Source organism: Engystomops pustulosus, chromosome 11 (assembly GCF_040894005.1).
Source record: "Engystomops pustulosus chromosome 11, aEngPut4.maternal, whole genome shotgun sequence".
NCBI lineage: Eukaryota > Metazoa > Chordata > Amphibia > Anura > Leptodactylidae > Engystomops > Engystomops pustulosus.
In genome coordinates, this window is record NC_092421.1 from 76,195,501 (window position 1) to 76,212,931 (window position 17,431).

A 17,431-nucleotide genomic window follows, 5' to 3' on the forward strand; every position below is an offset into this window, starting at 1 on the left:
GCTGGGTGGAGTGCAGAGTCTCCTGGCTTGTGATTGGCTCTGTTTCTGGCCGCCAAAAAGCAAAACGGCGGGAGCTGCCATTTTCTCGAGCGGGCGAAGTATTCGTCCGAGCAACGAGCAGTTTCGAGTACCCTAATGCTCGACCGAGCATCAAGCTCGGACAAGCATGTTCGCTCATCTCTACTGGCCACCAATCCAGAAACACATCCAAGTCGGAGGTTGAACCCAAAAGCCAAAAGCCAAACCTGAATGTCGGGTCAGCTCATCTCTACTTTGGGTCCCTAGGAACTGCTTCAGGGCCACTGCAGGGGACTACCTTATTGAAGAGATTGCGAGAACTACAAGATTGTGCAAATTTATCATCAGAACAAAATGGGGAAAGAAACAGGCATTCAAAAGGGGGCTAAGCTGCAGGGATTTGGCTCAGCGACTATACGGAGAACGTATCATCTGAAGACTACAGTGGATTTGTGGGGCTGCTCGTTGTTTGACCTCCACTAATCTGGTATTGATCCTGATATTAATGACCTATCCTTAGCGTAGGGTAATATTTTTAGTGTGAAGACCTCCTTAAGCTTTCAATTACAATTCAATATGTAAATAAAGTCAGGGAGGAGGTGGAGAAAAAGCAGTTGTGGGGGATCCAGTATTTTCTTAGAACATGTCTATGAGGAGGAGACAGCGGAGCGATGGGGGAGATTTTACTCCATCATTGCACTAAGTACAGAAAAGACCTAACCAGATGATTTGAAGACCTCCGCGTAATCACTTCTTACTATGTATCTTATGTATATCATAATGGGATCGACCATGCATATGGATGAATTGCTATTTTTAAAGGAGGGGCTTGTGCCTCCTAAAAAAGTAAGGACATATACTGGAATGGGGAGGTCTAACCCTTAAAAATAATTTCTTACATTTGTTTTTATCTCATTTTTTAATTAATGTTTTTATGATTTGCCTTTTAGAAAATTACAACTCACTTTCTGTCCGCAAAGTGAAATTTGAGACAAAATATGGAGAAGGTCACCTATTCTAAAGTAAACCTCAGGATAAACCATGGCCATCCATCCACAAGAACAAGGACGACCCAAGAAGGTAATGCAAAATAAATCTGAGAGGTTTTAGGAAACCCCAAAGGTCAAAGGTGAATCATGAACAGAATGATTATCATGTAGATTTTTTCAATATAAAAGTAATTTAGGGCACAGTAATTCCTCCTAGTGTTGGAATACATATCATTTAATTGGTAATAAGAATATAAACTTTTGACTCTTTCCCATTGGGACTTAGTGGACGGGCATTCCCTCCAACAGCCAATAGAAATGCTGTGATTTCCGGCAGCTGGATAGATTGCATTTTGTTCTTTGATATATTTATTGTGGTAAGAAAAAAAACTAAAAAAAGACAACAATATGATGTAATATGAATATGATATGAGTTGGAGCAGAACCTATCACCAGGGCACAGTGCTTCTTTCTCCACTTTACAGGCACCTCCATGTAAATGTAGACCGGAAATGGAATCCCAAAATAACCGAATTTACACTTTGTCAGTGGGCCAAATGTCTTTCCACCAAGTTCCTCTGCTCTATATACAATGTATGTTCCCATAAATTTGGAGAGGTAAATTACCGCTAAGCTGCTTTGCCCGGTAAGTGTCTATGTGCTAGAAGATAGTATTCTGCTTTAAGCAGTCTATGTCCAGGTGAATGTGAATCTACCTAGAGTACAGTGTATCTGGATGTACGTGTATGGTTCCTGATGAAGGTCGTAATCAATGGGTGGTGGCAGCGATAATTAGTGTATGGAAGAAGTGTGACTGTGTAGGTGAGCAAAGTGACTCTTTACAGTCGCATCCATAGTCATTTGAGCAGTAGAGGGGATCAGAGGGCTTTGTACGCTCCCCAGGGCTGTGCGTTTGTGTGGATTTTGGAGATTTTTTCTGACAAACTTGGTGGCCGCAGTCAGAGTGGTGGTGATTTCCCTGACAAACTTTTTGGCAGCAATGGGAAACTTTCCATTTGTTGGCTTAAGTGCTTGGCTTAAGTAATGAATGTCTATTGGAATCCACGTGAGGAGTGTCTTCATTCTACAACATGCAAACAGCTATCCCCTCCTCTTGTTTTCCTTGTCTATCTTTCACTTGGCAAGTAACTGCTAAGATGGCGGCTACTTATAAGAAGCAGGATAAAGCCACTCTGATCCGCCTGTGTGAGCAGGAAGGCCTTGATGGGAATAAGAACATCAAAAAGATTCTTAAACAAAACCTGTTTATTTTTTTTCTCCAGGTTCCCAGTACATTGTATGGAATATTAAAAGCTACTAACATTTGTCCTTATTCAGTTGTACTAAGAGAATTAAAAAAATCTAAAAAGTTATCCTTTATAAAGGCAAAAATTCAAAAACAAAAGCAAATAAACAAACATTTTCTATTGAATGTCAGGGTCTCCGGTCTTATCATCTGATAAATCTCGTTTTTACTGTTTTGCAGGAGCGCGCCCTGTGGTTTACGCTGACATACGGACAGCTGGGCCTCAGTATCATGTACCAGTAGATGATCCAGTAACAGGTACGGTAAGGATTTTATGGACACTTTCATCCGTGAGAGGGATTTTTTTACACTTTAGATTCATAGAATTATTTTTTTTTCAGTATTTGGGTATTCTGTTTCAATTTTGTCAATGCTGTGCCGTAACACAGAGGATGTAAGCGGCCAATTAATAGACTAATAACCCGAGTAGCAATATATTGTTATAATGGATGGATTTAGCTTCTGGCTAATCTTACGGGCATTATCTGTGTGACCCTGTTGGTATTTTGTCCTTAACCCCAGTGAGAACATTTGGACTTTACTACAAAAAGTATCACAAAACCTCAACCTCTTATTTGGGTCCTAATGATTACTTGCCCTAGCAGGTCAGACACAGGGACAAAAGCACCAGTGGGTCAGGCAGGGAGTAGTCACAGACAGTTGGGGTTAGAGCAGATGGAGAGTTAGTAAAGTCCAAGTACAAGCCAAGGGTCAGGGCAGACAGGTTTGATCCATCCCCATGATAGGGGATAAAATCGGTGAAAGTCTGACACATAATTGCCGCCATTACAGCTTCAGATAAGTACTGAGGATATAGAGAATATCTGCACACCAGGTCTTCATAGTAACATCACAGAAACTAGAAATAGACACATTATTAGAACCAGGAAACCCAACAATTATATCCCTTGCAAAAAGTTGCCGCCAATACAAAGAATTATATCAGAGATGTGGAATACATAAACAATAATTAAACCAAAAAGCAGAAATTCCACCACATTGCAATCATATGATAGTTAAAAAGTTAATTTTATTGTACAAATATCATAAAAATATCTATCCATTTAGACATATGCTCAGGGGGTCATAACCCTGGCTAGCAACGGCGAGGGTATGAATAAAAATGTGTTTTTATATTAATCAAGTGAGACAACATACATTAGAGTGATATATGGGAAGGAGCACAAAAAATTAATTAATCCAATAGTAAATGTTCTTGTGAGAAAGTGGAATGTTGAAAGCAGGTGCATCAGACCTTACCCATGAATAAAAGGCCCCACGCCGACCCCGACGTACATTTCAGCCGTCAAGCCTTCTGAAACGTACGTCGGGGTCAGCGTGGGGACTTTTATTCATGGGTAAGGTCTGATGCACCTGCTTTCAACATTCCACTTTCTCACAAGAACATTTACTATTGGATTAATTAATTTTTTGTGCTCCTTCCCATATATCACTCTAATGTATGTTGTCTCACTTGATTAATATAAAAACACATTTTTATTCATACCCTCGCCGTTTCTAGCCAGGGTTATGACCCCCTGAGCATATGTCTAAATGGATAGATATTTTTATGATATTTGTACAATAAAATTAACTTTTTAACTATCATATGATTGCAATGTGGTGGAATTTCTGCTTTTTGGTTTAAACATTATTAGAACCAGTAGTGCAGCCTCCAACCTTGGGCCGGTGAGTGTAAAAATATTCCTATCTATTGTATGAGCTGCTGGAGTATCATGGTACCTGTGATGTTCTACTCTGTGCTGTCTATTAACATCTTTTACATTGTATTGTAGGAGATCAGCAAAAAACCTCCACAAGCTGCAGATACAAAACTCTCCTCGTTGTCCTCCTCCTGGTCACTGTTGTCCTTTGTTGTGCTCTCTTCTATATGGGTAGGAGACATATACGATATTCATTATTACGCCGTTATGTTTACTGAATAATAGATATTACAAGGTCTAAATTGCAACACCGATAGAACCCAACAAGGAAATTAGGGTGTTAAAGGGGCTCCAGACGTGACCTTCATTGTGGAGACACCTACCCCATATTCTGTAAATAGGGAATGTCTTGTTTAATACTCCGCCCCTTTAGGAGCTATTATCCAGCTAATAGTTATAGCAACAATGTAATTCTTTTTCTTGGTAAGTGATAAAGGTATCTCATACATATCAGATCGGTGAAGGTTCGATTTTTAGGACTCCCGACGATAAGGTTTTTCTATCATTTTATGGGACCACCATCAACACTGAAAGAATAGCTCCGTTCTCCATGTAGTGGCCAGTCCTGGAAACTGCATCATAATTCATAATAATTAAAGGGTTGTTTCAAGGCCCAAATTGTTATGGGTCTGACATGTGATACATGTGATGCCACCACCAATTACCTGATTTTGGCATCAGAATCAAAAGTGAGGATAGAACTTAAAAAACAATTCTGTTCTTAAAGTCACCGGCCCAAGGAACATCAGTGAATTTCCTATTCAAATGATTATGAATTACGACGCAGTTGCCAGGGCTGACCACCACTTAGAGAATGGAGCTATTCTTTCAGTGTTGATTGTGATGCCATAAAATGATAGAAGAAGTTGATCAGTGGGGGTCCTAAAAGTCAAACCTTCACTAATCTGACATGTACGACCTTTCTTTATCACTTACCCCCCAAAAAATAAAAGTGAAAATTGGTAGCAATTACTAACAGCCAAACCGGTTAGAACTATCTAATTGATGAGGGTCTTCACTCTACGACCCCCAGGGTCAGGGGTTATCCAAATACTCTTGAGTGTTCCAAGCTCGACCTCATTAGTTCTACAGCGTAACGTATTGAGATGTTCAGTAATATTTGTTATCTTTTATCCCTCTGGTGATTTTATATCTTCCAGGTTATGTTCAAGGACCTGACAAGAACCTTTTGTGTGGAAAAATAAAAGATTTCTGTCTGACTTCCAGCACCAATCCCGCAGGTAGGAGGAATATTACACTTATTATAGAGTAGCCTACATGGGGATAACCTGAGGGGGGGGCAGAGAGTGCGGTCACACCCAAGTATCAGAGTCTCAGCGGATCCATAGGGTTTCCAGATGAAGAGACCGGTATCACACACAACTGGGGGCCGAGAAGCTTCATGTTATGGCACTGGTGGCCCATTATGTCTACCTGAAGAAGAACCGTTTCTCACAGATTTCATGAGATGTTCTGGTTCCTCGATTCTTTGAGAAAGGAATTTCCCTGAGATATAACCTAAGTTCACATGAGGACACTAGAAAATAATACTAAATACTAAAGTTCTCGTTGTTGGAACAAAAAGAAACCACAAGAAGGCAGCACAACTCAAGAAAAACATCCGCAACAATCATTAGGTACGGAATGAGGTCAGGCTAGGCTTCTATACGGCACAGAACTGATTCTATCATCAGAGGAGTCCAGAAAACCCCATGAATGGTGCTTAATGTGGTCTCCACAGGCTATTAGAATACTAGTGCAGTATCTACAAGTGACTAAAATTCTTTTAATTTAACCCATTTGTGAACGGACTATTTTTAACACATTTTCATATTTGGTTTAAGGGTCATAACTTTGTTTTTGTTTTTTTGCAATACTGTAAAAAATGTTGCAGAATTTTTTTGGTGACACATAGTGGTAGTTAAAAATAAAAAAAAACTTAATGGACCTTTTTGCCATTTTTCACAGTTTTTTTTGGGGGGGGGGGGTTAAGTTACAAAAACTGGAGAAAAGAAAAATCTTCTTTGTAAAGAATAGTATTTTTTTTTCAGTTTTCAATTTAACTCAAAAGGACCATTGTAAATGAATTCCCCTCGTCAACGGAGAGACTACGGCGATGTTTTTTTATAGTGTAGTGGGGATTCTTCTTATTTTATTGGGCAAAATTAATGTGTATTTTTAAATATTTATTACCGTAATATGTAATTTGTGTGTTTGTGTTTTAACTTTATATCCCCCCCCCCCATGAGGTCATAAAACACCCCTGGGGGACATTTTTTTTTAATTTCTTTCCTTTTTTCACATTTTTTTTTTTTACCTGTAACTGGGACATCTGTAAGAGCCCCAGTTACAGGGGTACATGATCCCCTGTGGGGCCAGATATCGGATCAGAACTGGACCCAGCAGCTCTGATTAACCCTTGCAGACCCATATAGGTCTGTAGTGCCGGGGGCAGCCCGATGGTGTGAGGCTCGGAGAAGTAAGATGCGCTAATAACCGCATCTCCCATCTCTCTGGGGTCTCCGGCTGTCTCTGATTATTCATGTGAACAAATTTTTAAAAATGCTAAAAAAAATAAGAAAAATAAAAACCAAACTTAAAAATCTTGCAGGGTGTCAGCTGTGTCCTTCTGATTGGATATCACATAAAGACGACTGCCATTACTTTTCACATGTAACACGCAAGATGTGGGAGCAGAGTCGGGATCATTGTAGGACGATGGGAGCCGATCTAATGGTCATAAAGGATCAGGAGCAGCAGGTCCGGTGTCTGTATCATATACATATAATATCACATCCATTCTAAGTCTCATATCTGGAATGTTCTTCATTGTTACAGGATTTCATAAACAGAAATCTCCAACAGCCGGGATATTGAATCGGACTTCAGATTGATGGAGAAAAGCAGAGTTGGGTGGATGGAACACATTATAACATTAGCCTGTAGGTGATGGATGTTACTTATATGCATCTTATAGGGGACCTGACCATTTACAATACATACATATTATACAGTCCAGTAACATACAGTATCTAAGGAATGTTCTGGTGAAAATAAGTGAGGGATCTAAAGAAACTCGATCCAAAAGTAGACAGTTCCATCCATCCTGTGGTGATGATTGCCGAGTCCAGGGGGTCAGAAAATTGTCCTAAGGTTTAATGCTGCACAAGATTCAAGTGTCTGGTTCTGGATGATAAATCTGTTGTAGTTTACGACTGTCTAGTTGTATTTTCAACTCCTATTAGTTGGCTTACTTTTCACCAGAAAACTAGGACAAATTTATTTCGGGTCAGCAGTATTTTTTTGCCGCATGTTCCTTTATGGTTTAAGACCACGCCCCTTGCCAAAGACCACGCCCCTTGCCAAAGACCACGCCCCTTGTCATAGACCACGCCCCTTTTGAAGTACTTGTCATAGGAGAGCCAGAAACCTGTCTAAACCCCTTTATAAATTTGGTGCAGCTGCTTCCTGGTTATGCAGCTTGCCGGTTCTATTCCAGCCTCTAAAAGAAGCTGTAACCCTTTCAATACCTGTAATAGATAGATTAGACACATCACCTCTGTGTACATGCAAATAGGGAAGGCTGGATACATTGTTATCTGAGGGTTTAGAGCCCATGAGTAAGAACTGAATTAAAAAGTTTGAAAAATGTAGGTCCTTAGCGGGAATAAAACAATAATATGTTATTTTAATCTATTTGAATGCCAGATTCCACATCTTCTCTCCAGAGAATAATCTTGTAGTAGTACACGGAAGAGATGATGAGGTCACAGATTAGCAATTTTATAAACTCTGGATTGAGGAAGGATGGGATTCAGAAGAAGTTCTTGCACTGTATGTTGCACAAATAACTATATACCAGCCATGAATATAATGCAGATGTAAATATATACCAGCCATGAATATTATGCAAATGTATTATATACCAGCCATGAATATAATAATGCAGATGTAAATATATACCAGCCATGAATATAATGCAGATGTAACTATATAGCAGCCATGAATATAATGCAGATGTAACTATATACCAGCCATGAATATAATGCAGATGTAACTATATACCAGCCATGAATATAATGCAGATGTAACTATATACCAGCCATGAATATAATGCAGATGTAACTATATACCAGCCATGAATAGAATGCAGATGTAACTATATACCAGCCATGAATACAATGCAGATGTAACTATATACCAGCCATAAATATAATGCAGATGTAACTATATACCAGCCATGAATAGAATGCAGATGTAACTACATACCAGCCATGAATATAATTCAGATGTAACTATATACCAGCCATGAATAGAATGCAGATGTAACTATATAACAGCCATGAATAGAATGCAGATGTAACTTTATACCAGCAATAAATATGCCATGTGCATAAATACATGCAAGACATTAATATAAATATATACCAGAGCAAACTTTAAATAAATGTTGTAATTTAGAGCAAAAAACTAACTGCATCACTTCTCCCAAAAATACCATTAAAGCGTAACAAAATGTTTGTTCTTATTCCTCAGGGTCCAGGTAACGACACAATCTCCCGGACGGTGCGTTGTTCTGGGTAAAACTGGTTATTACAAGGATAAATGCGATGATAGCTACGGATGGATATGTCTGAAGAAAGCTCTGCAGATTGGTCCAAGCTGAGGCTCTGTTGCTCTGTTGTTGGTGGGGAGCATAAGATTTTTTGCATACTCCCTCCAGAGTCTTTGGTCCAAATATATAAATTGGGAAGTTGAATGTATTTTTGTCTTCTTCAAGACAAAAAGATCGGGAAGTAAGAGATCTCCTTATGGAGACTTTGCCAATTGAGGCCGCCTTGTAGGCGTAAGGAGACTTATAGCCATTGATGCTCCACTAAGGGATTCTGAGAAATATTCAAATAGATATAGATGACCAAAGCAGAATAGATATATTGGTTTGGCTATAATCTCATTAGGCGCAATAGGCTTTGTGAAAGTATCTATTGATGTTAATGTTGTTGCCTTTCATGGTAGCAATAACTGACATCGTTTTCATTGTCCCATCTTGGAAAATGTATTTGCATATTTCCCAGAACCCCCTGGTGAAGCATCAATGACTGTAGGTTTCCACACGCCTACAAGGCGGCCTTAATTGGAAGTCTCCGTAAGGAGAACTCTTACTTCTTGACTAGAGATGAGCGAGTATACTCGTCCGAGTATACTGCTCGGTCGAGTATTAGCATACTCGGACCGGCTCGTTACTCGGACGAGTATCTCGCCGGCTCGAGATCGAGCAGTAAATTAATAAAATAAATTGAATAAAAGTATTTTTATTGTAAAAAAAAAATATTACACATGTTTGCAGATGTTTTACTTGTAAGAACACATTGAAATAACACTATTCTTCACTTTCCAGGTGTTCGCGCGTGTCTCCCGCTAGGTTCGGAGATGTTCGGACCATCTGGAATGTGAAGAATATTGTTCTTTCAATGTGTTCTGCACTTAAATGGTCCTGTATTCACTGTTTTTAATGTTTTAATTCTATTCTTCACTTTGCAGCTGTGCGCGCGTATCTCCGAACCTATCGGGAGACACGCGCGCACACCTGCAATGTGAAGAATAGAATTAAAACATTAAAAACAGTGAACACAGGAGCATTTAAGTGCAGAACACATTGAAAGAACACTATTCTTCACATTCCAGATGTTCCGAACATCTCCTAACTTAGCGGGAGACACGCGCGAACACCTGGAAAGTGAAGAATAGTGTTATTTCAATGTGTTCTTACAAGTAAAACATCTGCAAACATCTGGATTTTTTTTTTTTTGCACTGTTCTTTTACTGTTCAGTTTTATTAAAAAAATGCTCGGGTCTCCCATTGACTTCAATGGGGCTCATTATTCGAGACGAGCACTCGAGCATCTGGAAAAGTTCGTCTCGAATAACGAGAACCCGAGCATTTTAGTGCTCGCTCATCTCTATTCTTGACCCACCTTCCTACCAGAATAGCACAGAATAACCATATGAAATGTCCACTTCCACCGTCTCCTATCACCAGCAGGGAGCAGAATCTCTGAATATATTGTGCTGCCATTATTGGAATTTTTTCAGCTACATAAAGTTTAACATAATGGGGCAGATTTACTTACCCGGCCCATTCGCGATCCAGCGGCGCGTTCTCTGCACAGGATTCGGGTCCGTCCGGGATTTATGAAGGTAGTTCCTCCGCCGTCCACCAGGTGGCGCTGCTGCGCTGAAAATCATCTCAACGCGCCGGAATGCACCGAGCTGGACCAGGTGAAGGTAAGCGCTTCCCAAGCGACACTTTTTCGGGTTTTTGTTCGGCCACGCCCCCCGATTTCCGTCGCGCGCATGCCGGTGCCAATGTGTCACAATCAGATTGCGTGCGCCAAAATCCCGGGGCAATTCAGGTACAATCGGCGCAAATCGGAAATATTCGGGTAACCCATTGTGATGGAATAGTTTATCTGGAAGGCTGTGTAGACTATACATAAGAAATAAATTATTTGTGTATATTGTATTTTGTCTTATCCAACATCCTCCTATACTGTCCTGCAGAGTCTCAATGTATCGGACAGTATGGGATGTAGCTTACACCCTGTCCCGGCTGTGAGTTCGATACTTCCGCGTCAGCTCTTACAAGCAGGAGGCAGAGAGAGCAGTGTGAGGTTGTATCTCTATAGATGGAAGGAAACTCTAGACCCCGTGTCAGACTCCCCCAGCAGAGTACCAGAGGATCCTGGTTTAACCCAATACTGAACCCAAGAGGTCCATCAGAAAACAACCTAAACTGGAGGCTTCTAGAGTATATTTCCTGCAGGATAATGTAGAGTTGGTCCTGATATGGAATAAGTCCATGTACTGAATTATAAAATAACATAACTTTCTGCTTTAGCATATAATAACACTTTATGCTTGAAACTTATAAGTATTTTAGCCTCCTATCTTGTATAGGATGAAAGACAGGAAACATCTGATTTCTCATATCTGTTATATCTGACTATATTTCCTTTATTAAAATGGAGGAAAATTACTAGAAATATACGGATGCGCTACTGAATGTTATACAAAACATTTTATTTCTCAAAAAGTGAATTGGAAGTACAACGCGTTTCAGGGGCGATCGGCTCCCTTCATCAGGTCCAAAAGGCAGCAATCAAGGTAAAAGACAAATGTAATCTAAAACTGTCAAACGCTAATAAAAATATATGAATACAACAGATATTTTGTATTTTAGCTAATTAATGTTTTCCATTTTTGCATATTTTTATTTATTTATATATATATATTTATATATTTTTATTAATTTATATATTTTTACTAGTTTTTTTTTACACTTTTACATTTCACATGTCATTTAGCTTGACTGTTGTCATTTGGACCTGATGAAGGGAATGGATCGCCCCCAAAACGTGTTGTACTTCCAATTCACTTTTTCACTTCAGACGCACAACTGAATGTTGTGCGTCTGTATATTTCTGGTAATTTTCCTCCATTTCAATACTCCATTTTATCTGGTTCGGCCCGACTCCGGACACCAGTGGACGCTGTAACTGTCAACAAAATAGGATCAAGAAATAGAGGCAGAGACTGCATGGGCACAGCTAGCACCAGGGTCGGACAGCACAGCACAGTGGAGATGGCGGATGAGTGCGGAGTTATATACTTTCACCGTGTTTGTGCTAAAACTTCCAAGTATCACAGGTAGAATCCGCAAAAAGGAGAGAAACAAAGTGGCACTCAGCAATGGTGTAAACAGTGTTCTTTATTCATATAACAGGTACACAGGGAGGCACGTAGTGCCGCAAAGCTGATGGGCCGTTTCGTGCCACTCTGCGCTTTCTCAGGGCAATGACAGTCAACAGAATAGGTTTCCAAATGATCTTAGCGTAGACCTTTGGTTATTTGCCGGATGCTTTTGATGTAAATAACTTTCTGTTGTGTAACCGCTTGTTTTTGCGCTGTGATCATTTATACTATATTATCGAATATACTTACTTAAGCTTTTCTCATTATTTGCTTTTGACCCCATAAGAGGTCAAGGTCACTGACCAAGACCTGGAAAACCCAGTTTCTGTTTAATTTGAAGAATTAATGCCAAGACTAACTGGGGCCACAACTGATAATGTAGGGTAGTCAGGTACCTTATTTTCCACAACACCATGTTTACGCCCCTTACTTTTGATTGGGTTTTAATGATGTATTGATATTTTGTGTTAATCTCTTATTGGATGGTGAATTCTTGATTGAATGTACAATATTTACATATAAACTGAATGTCTCATGACTGCAATTTAGTTCTGGCCTGTCATACTTAGCTCATGCATATAAATTACTGAAAAAATTTCCTTTTCCTAAAGGAAATCTACAATTTGATTTTATGCATTGTGAATCAAACATATCTTGAGAATGCTGTAGCTACATTGATGCAGAAACATATCTTGTTCAATCCCTGAACTGAGTGGTTTTCAGGACCTTGGGAAATCTGGGTGGCATGCAGGCTGCCTATAAAAACACATTACATGGAGCTTCCTGAACTGTCCAGACTAATCAACCTGAGCTGGATGACTCACAGCTGAATGATGTAAATACAGCATTCTCTGGAGCAGGGCATAATTAGGGTAAGAGGAGAAGCGCTGGGGCAGTCACAGGAGCACCAGAGCCTCATTATCTTAATTTAATAATTGTTTGTTTTCAGCAAAACCACTCAGCACTGGAATTGAGCAAGATATGTTTCTGCATCAGTGTAGCTACAGCATTCTATAGATTCTATGTGTGGTTCACAATGCATGAAAACAAATGATAGATTTCCTTTAAAGATACAGGGGCATATTTATCAGGACCTCTGTGCAAAGCCAGTGGTGCAGAGGCCCTGAAATAATCGCAAATGCTAGCTTATTGCTAGCTTTTGTGATTATTTGCCCCGATCCGCCACCTTCACGCTAGTGGGGTGTGAAAGGGGGGCGCAGCCGGCCGAGCCGAGGGCACGGCCTGCCAGGAGTGGGCCGGCGCGAGGCGTTACTGTCCCCGTGCCTGCGCACTCATGCTGCCGGCGTAGGTAAATCGTTGCGCAGCCGTCTACCCCGATACATCAAGAGGCGGAAGGAAGCCTCTTGATGTATCGGGCTGCGAACTTGCAGCTGCGGGGGCTATCATATGCTGGCGCACGGTGATCTACGGGAGATTGAGAAGTTTCATTTCCATAACAGGTCTCCACTTATCACATCCTTTTTTTGCTCATCGCTGCTCAAAATTGTGTGCAGTGTAATGACATTGACCGGTGGATAGAGAAAGGAGTGAAGTTGGGTGATACTTTCCTTCAAAGACTTTTAAGATATTATCTGGTCACAACTTTGTTAAATTTTCTCGTTTTCTTATATTTACCAGTTTTATTGTTTCTTTGTTGGTCAGAGTCTCAGGTCACACTTGTTAGAAGTGGGTTTGTCCTTCCTCTGTGCTGTCTGCAGTGTCGCCCATCTCCATAGTGTTATGTGGTCAGTGCGATGTCGCTGTTGCTGCAGAACACAAGAGTTTCCAGCCACATCTCCCCCATTTCTTAAGAATAGAAACTTTGAGAATGAACTGAGTTATTATATTACTCTGTATTGTTCTATTATATTCTATTGAGTGGCCCTGGAGGGGGTGCTACCAGAATCGGGGTCATGACACAACCACTGGACATGATCATGATATTTGGGGGAGTTGCTGATCTTGGATGATTGAGTGGTCCATGAGGGGATGTTACCGGAGGAGCAGCAGGAGGATAAGCCAGGAGTGGAGGAACTACTATTCCTGGCCATATTTGCATAAAAAAGTCTCAACCTTTTTTTGAGACTTTTCACTGCTAAAAAGTCTCACAGGACTATATACACCTCTTCATTAATCTGGTGTAAACATAAAACTACTGCGAGTGCAGCACCGGGCAAAGCCAGATCCATGACTTGGGACTTTTGCAAAAAGTCTCATAAGAGTCTCATAGTCCCTCCAGTCACTGCAAATTGGGAACATCGGGGCTTGTTTACTAAGGGTCCCGCGGCCGCATTTCCGTCGGGTATTCCAACATTTCCAGGGATCGGACCGCTGGGACAAATATTTAGCAGGCAATTGTGTCGCACGGGATCGGATTTTGGCGCAATCGCGCCAGCTTTCATCCGACACAAATCGGGGGCCGGGCCGTTGGACAATCCAACGGATTCGGACAAACCACAGGTTTTAACTTTCAAATTGTGTCGCAAGCAATGCACTTACATGCACCGGGAAGAAGAAGGTGAACTCTGTCAGACCTGATAGAGGAAGCGACACATGCAGGATATCGGGCGCACGATCTTCATGAATTGCGACACAGTGCATTTTGGGATCTCCTCCGGACCGGGTAAGTAAATTTGCCCCATCATGTCTGACGTTGCTGTGAGTAATATTGGTGCCTCTCAGGGAACTGTTCTGGCTCCGTTTTTGTTCCCCATTTATACTGCTGACTAACTAAAGTCAGTGTTTTATGCAAAACTACTTGGATGACACTGCTATAATAGGGTGCATAAAGCAGGGGGATTTGGTGGAGTACAGGTCAACCATAGACTCATTTTCATATCGGCATGGAGTGAATGGACTGGAAATGAATCTAACAAAAATAAAATATATGGTGATTAGTTTCCGAAGGGAGCGGAATATGAGGCACCAGGGGTGTTCAGGTGGAGCAGGTCTCCAGTTATAATTTTATTTTATATTGCCTGGAATCAGAGGGTGTGTGTCTTGCTTGGCCAGCCCCTCCCATCTACTCCTCCACATGCCTCATGCATCCTTACTATGTGATTTCATGTGATCACATACATGGAGTACAGTTTGCTAATATTAGGAGGCTAAAGGACCTGCGATAATGTCACTCTGGTCACACGACATGAATGTAATGCAAGTCAGAATAATGGGGCAAAGTTTACTGACAGCCCAGGAGAGAGAATAGTAAAAGCCTGGAGACATGAGTCAGGAAAGCTAATTTGCATATCAGAAAAGCGACTGTAATTAAGGTACAGTCCCCCACTGGCACATAATTTTACGTGATATGGGGAGGACTCGTAACCCTTTCTGAGCAGGCTTTGTTATTCTGGGTGGTAAAAGTCTCGTGACAGGTCTTCTTTAAACTTAATCTTGCGATGATTTTCTGGACGTGTATTGTATCTAAACAACAGAACGCAAAAACCGTCCACAAAAACAAGTAAATCTGAATGCAATCTGCAAAAATGTGGTAACCCATAGACAGCTAAAAATAGGACGGAAACTGAGATTAAATGGAACCTTTCACCATTGTTACAAAAAAATGAGCTGAGGACAGTTTCCAATAGAGCCCTTACTTCCCACACTCACCCCTAGTTCAGTTAGCAAGATCGATCCTCACAAAAGCAGAAAAACACTTTTTATCAGGTACCTGGTAACTATGGATGGAAGCAAGGGGTGTATCTTATCCGCCAAATTCCTCCCTCCCGCCAAATTCCTCCCTCCTCCACCTCCGTTTGTACACGCGTCTCTAGTCACTCGGCTACTCGGCCGAGTTCTTGCGCCTGCGCACTTCCGTCATGCACAGAGAGCATCGTAGTGCCCGCCAAAGCCGCCGGCCTTTGTTGCTTAGCACTGAGGTATACGCAACTCCCTACGGAGTTTGCGTATCTCTCGTCCGGCGCCTCTCTGTCTAGACACTGTACTCGTGTCACGGTTACACCCGCGATCCTCGGTACGGATTGAGGGTGCACCCTTGCCTGCTGCCGCGGTCCCCGCTCCCCCAGTCCTCACTTACCTCTCCTGGCTCCGGCCTGTACTCTGGCTCCCAGCATGTAGGCCGCATGCTTCTTCCCTGCAGTCGTGCGCTCCCGCCACTAGGGGTGACTTCTCCCAGCCTTAAAGGGCCAGCGTCCTCCTTATTGGCTCTGGCATTCCTGGCTCGGATATATAGCCTGGCGACTCCCAGCATCCCCTGCCGGATCTTCAGGTCATTCTACTGGAGAGAAAGCCTTCCTGAGCCTTTCCAGACCCCTCTGTGTTTTCGTGTTCCTATGGTGATTCCCGTGTTCCGTGTTGTTTCCGTGTTCTGTGGTGTTCCCGTGTTCCTGGTGTCCTGTGGCGGTCCTGGTGTCCTGTGGCGGTCCTGCCTGCCATCCGAGGTCCTGTCTGCCATCCCGAGGTCCTGCCTGCCTTCCTGTGGTCCTGCCTGCCTTCCCGTGGTCCTGCCTGCCTTCCCGTGGTCCTGCCTTCCCGTGGTCCCCGTGTCATTACCTTGGCTGCCACCGCGGGCCTAGTCGCACCCGCGGAGCGATCTGGTGACTCCCCGCCCCAGCAAGACCATCCTGCTTTGTGGCGGGCTCTGGTGAACACCAGGAGTTCACTTAGACTCCGCTCCCGGGTTTCGGCTAGTGTTGTTATCCCCCACGGTGGTCCAGGGAGTCCACTTACTTAGTCCTAAGGGACTAATCCCCAGAGACTGTGACAACTCGCAATGAGTGGAAAACTTTGTTTGACACTCATTGCGGACTTGTCTTGCAGAGAGGTAACAGGTGTAATAAATGGGCAGTGTATAATGTATTTTCTGAAGCCTCTGCCGAGTTTGTTTTACAATTGTGGGTGGGGGTGGTGTTGGATTGAGTCAATTTGCTGCCGTGTAGTTGAGAATGTAATCCCTTACGTCACTAATCATACATGTATTATAGATCATGAATACTTTAGAATATTTTGTCAGAGAGCTGACACAGTGAATATTATATTAAGAGTTATCAGACAAGTAATGCACCCCCCACTGGAGAAAGCGAAAAATAAGTGATTGAGAAGCCTTGAGACATATGTGTAGTTACACGATTTCTACATAACTAGTTTATGAAACCTGTTAATGTGAGCCAGCCATCTTGTTTATTAATTCTTAATTTATTAATTATTGCAAATTGTTCAGTATAATGTAATCTTCATAATTTTTTCACAATAAAAATGTACAGCAACGGTTATTATATTTTTGAGTTTAGCATTAAAAGAATTTAATATATAAAAACTAGAGATGAGCGAGCACTAAAATGCTCGGGTGCTCGTTATTCGAGACAAACTTTTCCCGATGCTCGAGTGCTCGTCTCGAATAACGAACCCCATTGAAGTCAATGGGAGACTCGAGCATTTTTCAAGGGGACCAAGGGTCTGCACAGGGAAGCTTGGCCAAACACCTGGGAACCTCAGAAAATTGTGGAAACACCACGGAAATGGACAGGAAACAGCAGGGGCAGCATGCATGGATGCCTCTGAGGCTGCTTAATTGCACCATTAAGCCAAAATTATGGGCAACAGCATGGCCATTACAGAGTGACTGAATGAGGCTAGATAGCATCTAAAACATCCAATAATTGACCCTGACACTATAGGGGACG